The following is a 16,359-nucleotide window of genomic DNA, read 5'->3' as shown; positions in this document are numbered from 1 at the left end:
CAACAAAGACATGTTCACATGCAATATGGATCTTGGTCCACATCACTCTGATTCAGTGTGACACCATCACATAGAAAGGTAACTTCTTTACCAAGGTGTTTCAAGGCAAAATTTCCCTAGGGTTACACAGAGCCACCGTTACTCCATACGGAACACAAATCAAAAATCATTCAGTAAATCAGCAAACAAGTGCTGCTCTGTTGCACTGAGGGAATTCACAGGGTGTGAGAGCAGGCTGTCTCTGGGAAAAGGAATGAGTCACAGATAGCCTCCAATGAACAAAGTTCACCCATCTGCCAGCATTCAGACAGCACCTGAGCTAAAAGTTAACAGCCTGTGCCCCTCATGGTGAGGAGAAAACAAGCACTGGCCACTGAGTCATCTCCCCTTGGGGACATCCTGCAGTATTACCATCCTTAGTGTTATCAGGAACTGACTTTACTAGCCACTGATGCTTATATGACTGCTGTTCCACTGCTGTTACCTAAGAACAGTTGCTAAGGGCGTAAGAAAAAGCACCCCCTTCAGGTGTAGGACTGTCAGCTTGGAAGGTGCTCCACACATTAGAGATCTTGGATTATTCTACTCCCAAGTTCCCATCTTGTCCCGGCCAGTGCTCCTCCCTCAGAGGTCTCAGAGGAACAACTTCATCTCCCTCAAACAGGGTGCTGGAAGGCATAAGCCTAAATCCCTTCTGCTTAATGTACCTCCAGTTGGTGGGCACTGATCTACCCAGGGTTCGGAAAGAAGGGAAACACCCCACTGTAACTACCCTGTTACACACCTCAGAAGAGGTGTCCCAGAGGAGGATCAGACCTCTGGAATACAGCAATTGTTGTGTCATCCTAGGGAAACACATGGAATTCTCCAGCCCTACCATTACACTAAACACTAGATGATTCAACTGAATTTGCTCTGCCCTCATGAGGTAAGGCTATTTCCTACTTTCTTCCAGTAACTCAGATTTGTCTATGTCCTATTTTTGGTTTCTAAATTAAGAATATTGCTCATTACTGGATTATATGGCATTTATTCTAAGGAGCAAGAGATACTGATGCAGCTAAAAATTCAGTATAAACACCCTGTGGATGTAAGCCATGACATTTATATACCGGATTAATAAGCACTAAGAGGAATTTCTGATGTAGGGCACATGACCCTCCCTTCATTTCAAAAGCAATTATTTTAATACCACAGTTTCAAAGTGTGATGTGTCCTTGAAAACAATGGTAGACAGGCAGCTTTATCAAAAAAGCTTCTAAATCCTGGAAGGACAATTTCAGGTGCATCTCTGGTTTTGTGATAAAAGAACATCTGGAGTGAGTGTGGGGGCTGACCAGCAGATAAGCAGGATGAGACAAACAGCAATTTAATGCAGAGCGGGTCTGAGCCTCTCTTAGAAAGAGGGGAAAGACTGGACACAGAGCTCCTGCTCCAGCCCACCTCCAGCTTCATTCAGCACCCCTCCTACTGCTGTCACTGCCAGGTTTCTGGAGCACTCTTATTGCTCAGAGTGGCCCTTGCCTTTCACACCTTCTCACCTACCCCTTGATATTTTCCAGATACCTCAGCCTGGAAGCCACTTCCTTGCTCATTTTAGAGGGCCAGCTTACAGCTGGAATCCTCCCAGAGAACAGTCAGGCTCCCTAGCTATCACTTGTCAAACCTAGGCTGCACCACCTCAGCCTTTCAAACACAGGAGAAATGGGGAGCTTGCCAATTTGTGGTGAGGAGAGCTTTAAAAAGGACAACAGTTGGTTTTCCACTGAAGACCTCAGTGCTTTCTGACAGTGGTTTGATGCCCCAGGAAAAAAACAAACAAACAAAAATAAACAGACAAACAAAAAACCTCCATCCAACCCTCCCTGGGCAATCACCTTCCAGCCCTTCCAGCCAGTTGGTCCCTTCCTCTTAATTTCAAATACCTAAGGAACACCCAGAGATCCTAAAGGATCTCAACAAAATTCCTTGAGTATCAGCATGATCCAAGCAATTCACCCTGGGCACATTCTTAGAAGTGCTCACTACTTTTGGATGCAATACCTCAAAAAAATTACAGAACACAAAATTAAAACAAACACAACAGAACAACCACAGACGCACATGCAGTTCCCCATACACTGAGCTGCTGACACTTTTCCTAAGCAGCTGAAATCAAAACCTAGTGAGAGAAGCCGTCAAATGACACAGGAGAGACATCAAGACCCCACCACAAGTACTCACACCCTGCAAGCAAGGCATGAAAGCCTTCACCAGCTGCTCTGTACTTCACTGCTGCAAAGTCCGGTCCCAACTCAGCCCCGAGGGCCTCCCAAGCTCAGCAAGAGAAAAACATCCAGATTCATGAAAAGTCACATTCAGATCCATAAAAAGTCAGAAGACAAGTAATTTGGGTGTCATGAAAAGCAGAGGATGAATCCAGAGCCCTGGGAGCATAGAGTGGTTCAGGACAGCTCTGCCCAACACTGGGAAGGAGCTTGCACAAATAAGGTATCATATATATAAGAAAGTCAAAGAAAAATTAAAATAAAAATTTTCATTTCTAAAGGTTGTGATATCTTGGTGCTGCTGTCCATTGCTGAAGGTCTCATCTAAGGCATCAGGATAGCTGTCCTACCCACCAGAAACAGAAAACTAAATATAATCTTGGAACTAAATCTTGAGCCCCTAAAAAAGGCTCTGCAAAGTTTTGCATCCCCAAAAGGAGTGCATGGCTGGAGACAGCTGCTTTCTCCAGCGCCTTCACTAGCACAGCATGCCCAGAATAAAGCTGTGTTAAGCCATGCAAGGCCTTTTGCCTGAAAGTTTATCAAACAAGGCATCTGAAGCCAGTCAGAAGGTGGCCAGGGAACCTCTGAGAGCCTGCAGAGATGCAGACACGAAATTTTCCTAAGGAAGATGAAGTTCTTCATGTGATTTCCATGCTCCTCTTCACCTAGCAGATTATCTGTTCTCCCCAAAAGGACTCAACTATCCTAACACTGCCCAGCAATCCAAGGCAACTTTGTAAAAAGCCAGAATTCCTGAAAAAAAAAGGTTTATTAACTTCTAGCAAGTAGACAATGAAATTGTTACCATGACTTCCTTTGTAACAGAGTGCCTAATTCCACAGTTTACTGCCTACAGCACTCACCTTTTCTATATGCCATGCAATGCATTTGGAGGTCTTGTCAGTTCATTAAGCAGCTGTAAATCAAGGCCTATAGCCTAGTGCAGTTGTATTTCTGCAAATGACATCATTCCAGACACCACTCTAAGGCAATAATTTCCACTACAGTCCATAGGAGGGGAAAAGAAAAATCTTAGCATGGTATGTGGTGGATGAAACAAGATCAGCTTCCATGTATTGACACAGTTCCCATTTTGAGGATCGCTTTTCCCGTCTTAGTCTCAGATGGAAAACAAGATGGGGAAAAAAATATTCCCAGATAATACAGAAAAGGTCTCCTCTGCCTCTGGTTTGAGAGGAAAGAGGAAGGAAGGAGCAGAGAGATCGCACAGACAGCAGTGAGTGACACCCCACAAACCTAACCCCATTAACATGCTGCTTCACCTTTATAAAACTTCAGACAATTCCTCACACACCTCCAACCACTCATTAAGAAGGAACAGCCATATCAGTCTGTGAGAAAACTTATTCAGGAAAAAAAAAACAAAAAAAAAATCTTGAAAAAGTACCACCAGCAAATGCACTTAAATAAGTAGTTAAGAAGCTCAGGAAAGATCATTACATTTCCCTTTGCGTCAACCTGAATCAAACTTTTTGTTGTTCTAGCAGAAGTCAGGAAGGTGGGAACTCAAGCTGACCTTGTTTCTCTTTCCATGGCCTAAGCTCATTTGACTTCTTGTTCACTTTGCCCATCTGTAAAATGGGGGAAATGAGGAGAAACTAATACACACAATGTTATAGGAATTATTCAATCCATAGCCACAGAGGTCTTTGAAGATGCAAAGTGCCAAGCCTTATTACTAGATGAAGAAATGATATATTTTCTCCCCCAAGCTATACAGAGAAGAAAAAAGCCACGCAAACAGCCAACTGTATTCCTAATGAGATGCAATACTCAAAAAGTGGGACATCATAAAACAGATTGGACAATCTTTTTCCAGCTCACAAAGATTATTCTCAATACATAAACCTCAGAGGATTATAAATTCAAGCAAAGAAACTTAGCTTTTTACAAGATTTCTGCAGACAAAATAAGCTTGTCTAAATAAACAGGGAAAATCTACATTTTTGGTCTTGAAGAGAGCAAAAAGAGTTTTTCAAAAAACAAGGAAAGAAGTGAAATCAGGTTTGCAAGCTTTGTGAGGCATCAATTTATGTTTTCTGAACATAAAGCAATTTCCAGGACTGGGAAAGTCAATAAAATAAGAAGAACCGGATGGGAGGGAGGCCGGAAAACACTGTGTGCAGCAGAAGGGTCACATGCTGGATAAACAGGGCAGGCTGCTCACTATTTACAGATAAATACATCCCCCCTCTCTGCAGAGATTGATGTGTATTAGAGAGCCACCATCAGAACTGTGGATGAGCAGAACTTTAAGTTACATTAAGGTTTCCCAAACCACATCACATAAAATGTGAGGAGCAAAAGTAGAATAACATGCTTCTTTTCTGCAAGCAGCAGTATCACTTCTCAAGAGAAGAGGAGGAAAAAGACACCAGAAAAGTCCCCATCAGAGCCTACCTGGGGACCTATGGATGCTGAATGCGAGAAAGCAGGGAGGGAGCACAGTGTCTGCGTGAAACTAAGTCACACAAGGTTCTCACTCTGGGCTGAGAAAGCATAAGAAGGAATCTAAACAGTCCTTGGAGAAAGACAACAACCTTTGCAGGTGTTGTTTTGATCCTTGTTTACTTGCAAGAAACAGTCAAGGGGTGTTGTTCCCCAATTGTCCAAAGATGGTGACATGTGGGTTTACTGACCAACAAGAGTTTTACCTCTCGGACCTGTCTATAAAAGAAGATCTGGAATAATAAATCTTACTCTCTTAGGCAGCCCAGCCAGAGAGTCTGTGTCGTACTTTCCGCTGTTCCTAATATAGTGAGACAGGGACCCTCCTGTGCCCCAACTATGGGCGGTGCTGCACCTCCCATAAACATGCAGAACAGCCACAGGCTCTGGGGAAACGCTTGAAATTATTTCTATTTTGAGCACAATTTAGTTTAGCACAACTATTAAGAGCCCCAGAAAAACTGTGTGTGGGCTGGGCCCTGCAGGACAAGTTGTCAAGTGCTAATAAATGGAATACATAGAAGTTGCCTTGTGCTTCATTCCCTCCCTTCATTCAGTGTGACATTGAGGGGGGAAAACCCAACAAATACTGATTTTTGCCTCTTGCACCCAGGCACTGTAAGAGGGTGGACTGGACACTATTTCAGTGCTGCATGTGATGCTCTGTCTCAGCTTTAGACACACCAAAAATCTGCTGCCAGCAAGCACAGACCTAGCTCAGAGCTGGTGGAGGAGGGTGAAGACACAGCTGCAAAACTGCAGGATTTTGCTAGGAAAGGGCAGGAGCTACAGGGAGCACATGACTGACTCTGGCTACATGGACTTAGCCTTTCTGTGTCTTCATGGCACCATGCAGAAGCAGCTGTCTCTGCTAAGGCTTATTTTAAAAGCCTTATTTAGTTTTTCTGGATTATTTATACATGTGGCCTTACTGTGGGCCAAGGCTGAACTGGCAGCAGCATGTTAAACATGGAGCTAGCCAGGGAGGGAACAGCGAGATGGAAAAATCCATGCTTTTATGGATAAATAGAGGCTGTGGGCAGAGGCACTGAAACTCCACTCTGAACACTCTGGTGTATTCTGTGTGGTGAGACTGGAGGTCAGACATCTGTGCTGAACATGTGGTAACCCAGCAAAGCAGCCCATGTTCCTCTCCATGTGGGAGAAGCAACCAGCAGCCCAAAACACAGTCCCCTGCCCTTGTCAGCGTTGAGTCAGGCACAGGAATTTCCTGCCATCTCATTAGGGGAGGCTCTTATTTATCTGTTTAATGAGGAAAGCAAGCAGCAGCTGGAGAAATCAAGCTTTTCAGACTGACTGCTGAGTGCAACAGGTCCGACTCCACCAAATGCCAGAGACCTGCCAGTAGTGGAGCCACAGGAATGGAAAAGGGAGGACCTGCTCCTACAACCCCAGATGGACATGGACACAGACACCCCCTTCCCAGGGAGCAGCAGCACCAGTGACAAGGAAAACCAGGCAGATCTATGTCCCAAGCCTTCTGCTGCTCCTGGGGAAGGGAATTCAGCACTGCATTTGGGGAGCAAAGAGGGAGAGACTTCCAGCAAAGGCAAGACATTCGCACAGTGATGCCAGAAGATTGAAAGTCTCCAAACAAACATCCAGCAGAATGTGGCTGCCAGCCAGCATCAGACTTTTAACCATGTTTTTACAGCCATGATGGATGCAAATCCAGCTGGAGTATAATCTCACCGACCCTGATAAGCAGTGATAAAACTGAACAAATGTGACTAGGATGGGAGACAGTAGGTGACAACCACTCCCAGAGCCAGCAGACCTCTGATTAAAAACCCAAGGAATAAAAACTTTTGGCAGTGGAGTTCAGGGCTTCTGACAAACAAGGAACAACAACAGCCACTTCTTTCCAGGTCTGGTGCAAGACCTTGGGCAGCTGTGAATCTCAGAGAGAGCTCATGAACAGTGATTTAGTGTGGGAAGGGGAAAAGAGCCGCAAAGAAGCACTCCAAGGGCTATGGAGAAGATAAAGGAATAAAATAAGGGAAATGGTATTTTAAATGAGATACCAGTCCTCACATCTGGAGGGACTGGGAGCCCAGCTATGGAGTTTTGCGTTAAGAACATCCCAGCCATAGGTTACAATGATCAAGTGCAGGCTCAGCAATCTGACCTAACTCTCCAGCTGGAATTTAGGATGCTAAATCATACCATAATATCCAAAACAAAGTAGATGAGGGATCACCATTCCCAAAACAAGAGTGCCAGCTCTGACATGCACTAGGCTACTTGGATCAAATCAGTCTAGACTGAATGCAAAATGCTGCTCCTTGAAGCCAACAGAACTGGGACACTTCCAAAAGACCTCACAACACATACTCTGTTTTGCTGAATGCATTTTCTCATAAACTTGCCCCAATAATCTGAAAGCTCTTGGCAGTTTCTCTGCACGTTGCCATAGACCTGCTGAGTCAGATTAACTGCACATGCACAGCTGCATCACTCAGTCACAGCATGTCCAGGGGGATCTTGTGCTGGAGCTGAACCCTCCAAACTGGGTGCACTGGCACTGTTTGAACCCTGCATATGCCACAGAACAGCTCCAGTGCTCATTTCAGTTTTGCTTCTTGGATAATCCAAATACACTTCATTACTCTGCCACAGTCCACACTTTAACCCTAAATCCACTGTCATTAAAATGTAGAAACATAGTTTCCGCATTTCTCTGACCCTAAACTACAGCTTAGACCATGTTAAGCAAGGACCATCCTTTAAAAAATACAAAATCAATGGATATCTGGAGAAGCAGACTGACATTCTTCTACAACTCTTACTAGAAGTCATATAGAGCATCATTTTAATGATGTTTGAAATGAAAGCCCAAAGGAGCTGTTGTGTAAGATAACAAAAAGCAAAAAAATAGCAGATAGTAGATAATAGACATCAGCAATGCAGTGGGTTTAGATTACTCACCTACAGGAACAGACTTAGTGTTGATCTCCACTGTCACTCTTAAGCACGTACCACTGATCCATATAAACTTCCAACACTGAGAAAAAGAGAAATAGAGATTTTGATTAATCACTCAAAGCTTGAGATGACTTAACTGTGATATCCTGTAAAAGTTTATTATCAAGTGACACAGGATACAGGAAGCACTGTGGATAATGTACATAACAGCATTTTAAAAAAGCTAATACCAAGAGATTAAAAGATGACAACTGACGTACAAAACGGAAATGAGCTTGTTAATTCCAAATAATTCCCAGCAACATTCTTTCTCAGTATCTCTACATTACACAATTGGTCTGTGCCTGCCCTTGACCTCCCCAGCTGATCACACACATACAGCACAAAACAAAGGTGAATAATGTCTGGCAAGGCTTCCTTCGCACTGCTGCAACCTAAACAAACCCCAAACAAGCACCCAATGTTGATGAACATTTGAAAATGTGTGAAGTAAAGCCAGTGGAAGTCACACGAGCCCATAGCACTGAATCAACCCCACAATTCACTCTCAATAACTTGAGTTCCTGAGTCTCCTTGCTATGACTATTTTCGTAAATCAAAGATGTTCTCTGTTCCTGTGGCTTGACAGGAAGCTTTAGTCTCAGATACTCCCATTTACAGACTGTGGACAAAAGAGGAGCTATTTGGTATGGGAAATTTGACAAAACTGTTCCAGGAGAAGGCTCTGGGTAGGCTTTGAATCCGAAATGCAAAAGGGAAGTTTGGGGAATAAAACTTCAGGCTAATAACTCAAAACTTCCAAACCTACGCGGTTACACAAGCAAGCTCCCATTAGAAGAGGCTTAAGAATAAGTGACTCAAAGACAAGTGCTCAGTGAAATATGGTTGGTAGAAGGATGGAAACAACCAGGAACACACCAGTGTACCCCCACCTGCAACACTTCACTGGCACACCAAGACACTGCTCTCCAAACAAACGTCATGCCTAGAGCATGAGGAGTTTGAGACAAGCAACATCATCGGAAAGCAAAGAATCAGCTCAAAAAAGTGGGAGTAAAGGCACACTAACTAGTTGTTGACTTGTGGCAACAAACTGCAAATATGCAGAGACTGTAAACTGGAAAAGAGAGAATTGAGCCCTTGTATGACTGGGAGGGGGAAAAAAGAAATCCCAAATGTTTTCAGAGCTATACACTAAAAAGCTATAATAGATCATCCCAAGGCGCACAAATGACTGGGTGCTCATTACTTCTCTGAAGAGTTTTTTAGAGTAGATTGAACAAAACCACCAGGGGATAAAAAAAAAGACACAGAACTGAGCAGGACATAGGAGTCTGTGCAAGCAGACTCCATCACAGGACAGGGCTCCAGGCTATTGCAACAGAATAATTATGTACTGAGCCCAGTGCAACACAGGGAAAAAAACATCTGCCAGATGGAAAAAGATACAAAATGTTGTAGGCGGGAAAAAAAAATATTTGAGGTTTCTATAAAGGGCACTGTAAAATGTCATGTTGGTGTTATTTTAAGCCTGCCTAAAGTAATATGAAGGGCCAAAATGGAAAACCTATAATTAGATGGAGCTTCTCTCCTTCATTACAATCTGACCAGAGCTGATGCTCGTGGATTGACAGGACCTTTGGGATTCCCATTGCCTGGGCTGCCAGGACACACAGACAGCAGGGGGAAGGAGACGTGGAGCACAGCGGCCGTGGGATTCTGCCGCTGCACCTTTGCTGCGTGGGACTGGCCACCTCTGCTCCTCACAGCTGGCCTGGCCCTCCTGCTGCAGCCACCAGTGGTGCCCCAACTCCCTCAGCATCTTCTGCAGCTGTTCAGAACCAAGCTCCCAGCTGGGTCTGTCCCCCTCCATCACTGCAGGAAACTCACACTCCCCAAGAGGGCCATTCTCCAGACTGACTTGCTATTCCCAGCATGGGTGGCAGCACCACAGATATTCCCAAGCCTCTCCACCACCACTATTTTGGTAAATCAAAGCTGTTCTTTGTTACTGTGGCTTGACAGCAAGTTTAGTCATTTCCTTCTCGACAGAGTCAGAGTTAGACACACACACAACCCACACCTCGGGCAAGCTGCATGGCCACTGGCTGTCTGATGAGGAAGGGAACGTGTTCCTGCATTCCTCAAAAGGGAACAAACTGCCTCAGACCCTGGCAACACAAGGATTCTGTTTGTTCCCAAGGCTGCTAGGGAAGTGGGCTTCATTTCCCATTCCCCCACATCCTTCCTTCCTCAAACTCAAATTAATTTTGACTAATGAAATTCTGGTCCTGGTTTTGGCTGGGATAGAGTTAATTTTCTTCACAGTGGGTTGTATGGACTAAATTTTGGATTTGTGCTGCAAACAGTGGAGATGGTTTAGTTCTTGCTAAGCAGGGCTTGCACAGAGCCAAGGCCTTTTCTGCCTCTCACCCCACCCCAGTGAGGGGCTGGGAGTGCACAGGGAGTTGGGAGGGGACACAGCTGGGACTGCTGACCCCAAGTGACCAAAGGGACATTCCAGACCATATGTGGCATCACATTAGTATATAAAGCTTGGGGAGGATGTTTGGAATGCTGGCATTTGTCTTTTCAAGTCACTGTTACCTGTGATGGAGCTCCAGTCTCCTGGGGATGGCTGAACCCCTGCCTGCTCATAGAAGGTGGAGAACTAGTTCCTTCCTTTGCTTGTGTGCACAGCTTTTGCCCTCCTTATTACACCATCTTTATCCCAACCCATAAGGTTTGTCACTTCTACCCGTCCAATTCTCCCCCTGATCCCACGATGAACGGAGTGAAGAAGTGACTTTTTGGGGTTTAGTTGCTGGTTGGGGTTAAACCCTAACACTATCCCTACCAGACATCCCCTAACACTAAGCTAAAGAAACCCCCCCTTGCACACCCTCACCTCTGAAGACTGTTTACAGAAGTATTTCCTATAGGACTGGCTCTGAGGTTTATCCCAGCATTTCTCCAGCCTGAACAGGGCACAGGACACAGATCCAGGGGGCTTCACCCTGCACTAGGATGCCAGGCAGGCTGACAGCCCCCAGGGAAAGTTTGGTGTTCAGGACCATGAGTGAAAACTGGGACTTCTGGGAAAGGGTGGGGCTTTTCCAGCTTAACTGGAAGGGTAAATTATCATCCAAGAACAGGAGCTGAGGGCATAGCTGCTCCCATGTCACACACAGCCCTGACCTGTGGGCACACAGGAGACCGGGGGTTCTCCAGCCTTGACAGCAAGAGCAAAACCCTCCATCAAGTTCAATCCAAGTTCACTTTCAGTATGAAGAAAACAACCTCCCAGAAAACCACACTCATAACCAAGAGCCAGTTGTTAGGAATGATCATTTAAGAAGAACAGAACTAGGCAAACCAGGTGAGAGTTAATAGGGTTTTTGCTTTCATAGAGAGATCACAAAGTATAAACACCCTGGGGGAACCTCTCCAGTATCCCCAGGAAAGAAAGATACACGATATGGTCTTTTTCTTTCACAGACTCTAATTTCTTAACCAGGAAGAAAATGCAAATCCTACTCCCACAATCTTGCATGTTCAGCAGCAATATTTTACCTTGCCAATCAAATGTTTTCTGCAATAGCCACCCATTTCTTTTTTAAATTCAAGACACACAACTGCATGCAATTAATTACACGCTGTGTGAATTTAAACAGGACACAGCCCTGTGCTCAAAGACCTGAAAAAAATCACATGTTGCACTGTGTTTAGGGACACAGCTGAACAAGAAAGGTGCAGCACTATTTCTTTGCTTTGTGACTCCTAGGAGCTTTGTTTCAGGAACATTTCCAGAAGAACGCAAGAGCACTGCGAACAAATAGTTGGATTCATGTCTGTTCTTTACTAGATAAAAATAAAGATCTGTTTTGCCTAATCATTTCTGATCAAGAAAAGCAGGGCTTTGAGATACAAGATCTGAAAGAGCCCCACCTCTCTACTAAAGGCTAAAAAATTACTTTGAAACATGGGACCCAAGTAGTCACAGCACAATTCAAATTACTGCTCCTTCCCACACATGTGCCTCATGTCTGTCTGCTTATATTTCGATTAAAAAGCTACTATGACATTCTTCCTACGTTTTTAAAAGAAATTTCCACAGGCAACAGGATTCAAAATTACTAAGGAAAAATTATTAACAAATGCAGTTCCAAGGAAGTCACTGATGCAAGCTGATTCTGTCCAGTTATCTTGCCTTGGAAAGGTGGGAGAAGTATTTAAAGCCAAGAAGCCAAGCAAGGAAGAAACACTAACAGTTTGAATGATCTGGAGACCTAATGGTTTTCCATGGAAAAAGCCACTGATGCATGTCTTACACTAATGGCATGATTTTTTGTAAAAGGCCTTTGGGCAAAGGCTGGTTTGAATCTTAATGGAAGCAATCAGGACTGCAGTTTGTATGCTTTCCTCAATCTGTATACACCCAAGTATCACCCACCAACACAACCTCCTTCACCTTTAAATCACCCTGTCCCTGGAAGCATTCTTCAGCCTCTTCAGACCATGTAGCAGATCTCTTATTTATGTTGGGACTGGCTAGCTGCACTCAGATAAATTAGGCAAGAACAGAAAACACAGACACTTGAGCCCTTATCTTCATTTTTGGTTTCTGGAAGGCCAGACATTTTGACACAGACAAAAATCACACAGCATCAACTGTAACAAGGCAGTCTGGTTTTGGGTCTTATTGCACCCACAGCTGAAACCCAAAACGTGGGCACTTACCAGCCCAGCAAGTGCCAGCCTGGAGCTTAAAAAACAAGTTTTGATCCAAACCCAGGGAGTCTGGCATAACTAAAGGGGCCTGGACAAAACTAACCACGTCATTAGCTCCAGGGACCCAACCAGCTGATAGCTCACACAGCATTTCCTACCACAAAACAGTAGATTTGAAAAATGTACATGCACAGAAGTCACTGAATCAACACAGCAGCACTGGAGGTTGCAGAAAACATAGCCAATCACCACGGCAAAGAACCACTTTCTGGAAGCATAATAAAATATTCTGAATAATCTCATGAGTCAGAGATGAGTAACACAAGATTAGACCATTCAATGAAGTACTTTTAAGACCAGCAACAAGAACAAACTACAGAAGGTTTAAATAAAAGCTTTCAAATCACTAACTTATCAGATATTAAGTGAAACTAGACATGATTTACACAAAGAAAAAATATGACTAATCTATGACTAATTTCATATTAATCACTGTGTCCATCTCTGAATTGGAGTGCCACTGTATGCAGTTTCTGTCAGCTAGTGCTTTGTTTTAATTCTACAAGCCATAGCTAAAGCAACAGATTATGCAGTTCATCACCTATGAAAATGCAGATGTTAGTTGATGGAAGATGCAAAACTGTCTGAAAAACATGGAAGACTACCACATTAATTTAACTGAAGATCTCCTGCCCCAAAACTCATGTTATTGAAGCAGGGTGATGATAAGTCTGTGGAATCAGATATGAGAGAATGATAGATCTGAGAGCACCAAGTGCTGGTGCTGTCAGTGTTCTCCCCTCAGAGTTGTGTTACATTTGCTGACACTGAGGTGATTTAAGCCATGGATCCTGTTTATCAGACAACAACCCAAAGCAAGCAGAGGCTGCTAGAGTTTTGTTAGAGGAAACTGCTTTTTCTTTAGGGCAAGATATCACAGTGAAACACTGCTATCACTAATGAACACAGGAAGATTATCAAAGTGTTTCTCTCTCAGGCACCAGTTTGGTTTTCTTCTACTACATATGCAAAAGAGCCAGGAAAAGCCTCCATGTCCCTCATCCCTTCAACCCTGGCACACCCCATCAAATGCAAAAGGCACAGCTCTGTCAGTGGTGCTCATCTCCTAAACCCCACAGGTGTTACCATACTGCTTTCTGTCCTCCTTCCCAACTCTGCTCAAAACAAGCACAAGATATTCCTTGACCAAAAGGCATCAGGCTTTCACATAAGGTTAATGTGGTAGTTTGACTGGGAAACTCAAATTGGCAAATCTAAACCACTCCAGTTCCCCACGACACTTTCCAGGAACATGCCTGTCCTGCAATTACCCTTAATTGTTCCGGGCATCCTTCACATCCTTCACATTCGCAGCAATACTTTGACATTCCTCAAAGGAACTTAAATAGCTCCAATCGCCACAAACTTAGAGAATCCTATTATTGAAGCACACAGAGCCCAACTCTGTGTTTCCAAATCTGGGAAGTGAGGAGGAAGCTTTGCAAGAAGCAAAACCCAAAAGCACTTACCAAGAAAAGGAACAAAATAACATCCCTTTGCTGCTGTCAAGAGGAGGCAGCCAAAGGATTAGAGTTGGAAACCCTAGAAATTCAGATTAATTTAATTAGATGATTTGCCAGCTTCACAAATAAGTTTTATACATGTATTTTGTTTTCTCTCCATGCAGACACTTGGGTTGTTTCATCCCTTTTAAGTTGGTTACATGCTAATACACATGCACACATCAGGATTCAGCTGTTGTGCTTTTATATGCACTGCAAAAAATCCTGAAAATACCATCAGAATCACAATCACGTTGTTCCACACAGTTTTAAAGCACATGATTGCAGAATAAAACCCTCAGCATATATTTCTGGCCTGGATTCTTAAGGAAATTAAGCTTATGTGGTAGTGGGTTTTGTCAGTCCTCACCCTAATAAATTTTCAACTTGCTTGTCAGTTTTGACCACATTTGGCAGAAGTCGAAGAGATCCAAACAGGTGTCACATTCCTACACCTTTGGGAGAAATTATTATGCAGGTAGAGGAGACACATTCAAATCAGCCTCTCAGGCTGAATCAGGATCAGATGCTACTGCAGAAATTCAGCAACTCCCTCCTTTGGCTGGTCCAGCAGCTGCTCCATCAGCAACCTCAGGGCAAGTCCCATGGCCACCAGTGGCAAATACAGTTAGTCCCACTTCCTAATTTTATTCAGGAATCTGCTTTATAACTAACTTATTACAGCACTTTAGTTAAGGAATGAACAAGGATGCTGACACAAGTATTAAAAACCATTTCACAAACAGTTAGAGAGCATTATTCTCAGAGGAAAAACTTCATTAGCTTTCAGTCTGCCTTTTTTAAGAGATCAATGTCTTGCAAGAACAGAAGAAGTAGCTTTTCTCTCAGAGAAAATATCAAGGAGGCAGTTTCTGACACAGAAGAGATGCAGACAGAGTACAAGACTCAGGAGCTAAACAAAATGCAGAATCATCTTCCACTCCTAGACCAACACTCCAAGTGCAGACCAATTACACAGCAAGTTAAAAAGTCACCAGCAGCAGCTTCCCCCCAAGCTCTCCAAGGCCATAATATGCAAAATCACACCCACCACTTGTCAGAGGGCACTTCAGCCAGCCTCCAGTCTGGAGGACAGCCACAACAGCTCCTGCAAACACCCCAGGCCAAGAGCAACACATGTCCTGATGATAACATGGGGAAAATACTGGTCCTGCCAGGAGCATGGATGTGATGAGGGGATCTCTCTCCAGCTGGGATAGTCAGGCTCCACTTATTAATAGAATGTGCTGGCATCCACAGCCCAGGACTCTGAGCCAAGCACTGCAGTGTGTCAGGAGCAATGTGGTGAGGTTTATAGAAAAGAGCTTCCAAACACCGGGCCTGGGAACAAGACAGAGACTGGGCATAAATGGAAAGTTACTCCACAAAAACAATAAGCCTTAAATCACAATGAATTTCAACCAACAAAATTCATTGTACCACATCCTGAAATAGAGTCAGATGAGGATATCAAAGCCAGGCTGGACTGGGCCCTGAGCAACCTGGGATAGTGAGAGGTGTTCTTGCCCATGGCAGGGGGTTGGAACTGGATGATCTTTGAGGTCTCTTAAAACCCAAACCAGTCTATGATTGTATATCTGACCCCCAGAAAGCAGCATCTTCACCTATGAGCTTTCCACTCAACTTAGTCCAATAAACTCTCCTACTTCATTCACCCAGTTTTCACTCTCACAAGTGAGAGTGAAAGCTTGTGAAGAACAAGCCCTGGCCACCATAGCAGCCAAGCAGACCCCAGCTCAGTGAGAGCCACTTTCATATTTCACATGAAATATGGATAAATAATTTTTTTCATATTTAACTGGTTGATTTGTTTTGTGGAAGAGCAATTGTTTGTTTTTTTAAGGAAAGAGGCAAACTTTGCTTAGACTCCAAAATGAAAGGTCAGATGTGGTCAAAGAGCTACTTAGAAGATGCTGAGGGTAAACAAGTACACCATTAAGTTTTTGTTGTGTTATACTTTCATTTAGAAATCACCTAATAACCATCTTTCCCATGTGAAGAGCTAATATTAGAAGCAGGATACATCCCACAAATGTTCTATTAAACATCCTACAAACAGATGTTCCTAGAGTCCAACAATTCAGCCAAACAGATTTTTAACTGCTGTATAAAATTTGAGAGACAGCAAAAAAGACTTCAATATCACTTAAACGGATTATTTTCTACCAGGTAAACTGGGGAAGGGACCATCTTCAGGAGAGGCTGTGAAGCACAGGGAGATCCACACCCTGTGCAGAAGGGCTGGGTGAAACCTAAGCCTCTCACTGGAAGGCTGCAGGGTCTTGTCCCTTTGAGCCATACCCAGGAGCATGTGCTGCTGTCCCATGGAGGAGATGGTGGAAGCAATGGAGACAGGAGAT

General features: G+C 43.8%; 1 protein-coding gene across 13 annotated transcripts in view; it reads right to left on the bottom strand.

Moving 5' to 3' along the window:
• Positions 1 to 16,359, bottom strand: part of LOC131592661 (liprin-beta-1-like) — a 109,861-nt gene that overhangs the window by 65,640 nt on the left and 27,862 nt on the right. For 12 of the 13 annotated variants that reach the window (XM_058864319.1, XM_058864324.1, XM_058864322.1 and 9 more), the window contains exon 2: positions 7,689 to 7,764. The exons of the other annotated variant lie outside the window; for it this stretch is intronic. The gene's annotated coding sequence lies outside the window, so the exon portion shown is untranslated. The remainder of the gene's footprint in view (positions 1 to 7,688; positions 7,765 to 16,359) is intronic. 13 annotated transcript variants of the gene reach the window in all.

Source organism: Poecile atricapillus, chromosome Z, assembly GCF_030490865.1.
Source record: "Poecile atricapillus isolate bPoeAtr1 chromosome Z, bPoeAtr1.hap1, whole genome shotgun sequence".
NCBI classification, from domain to species: domain Eukaryota; kingdom Metazoa; phylum Chordata; class Aves; order Passeriformes; family Paridae; genus Poecile; species Poecile atricapillus.
This window is presented reverse-complemented; position numbering and strand designations above follow the sequence as displayed.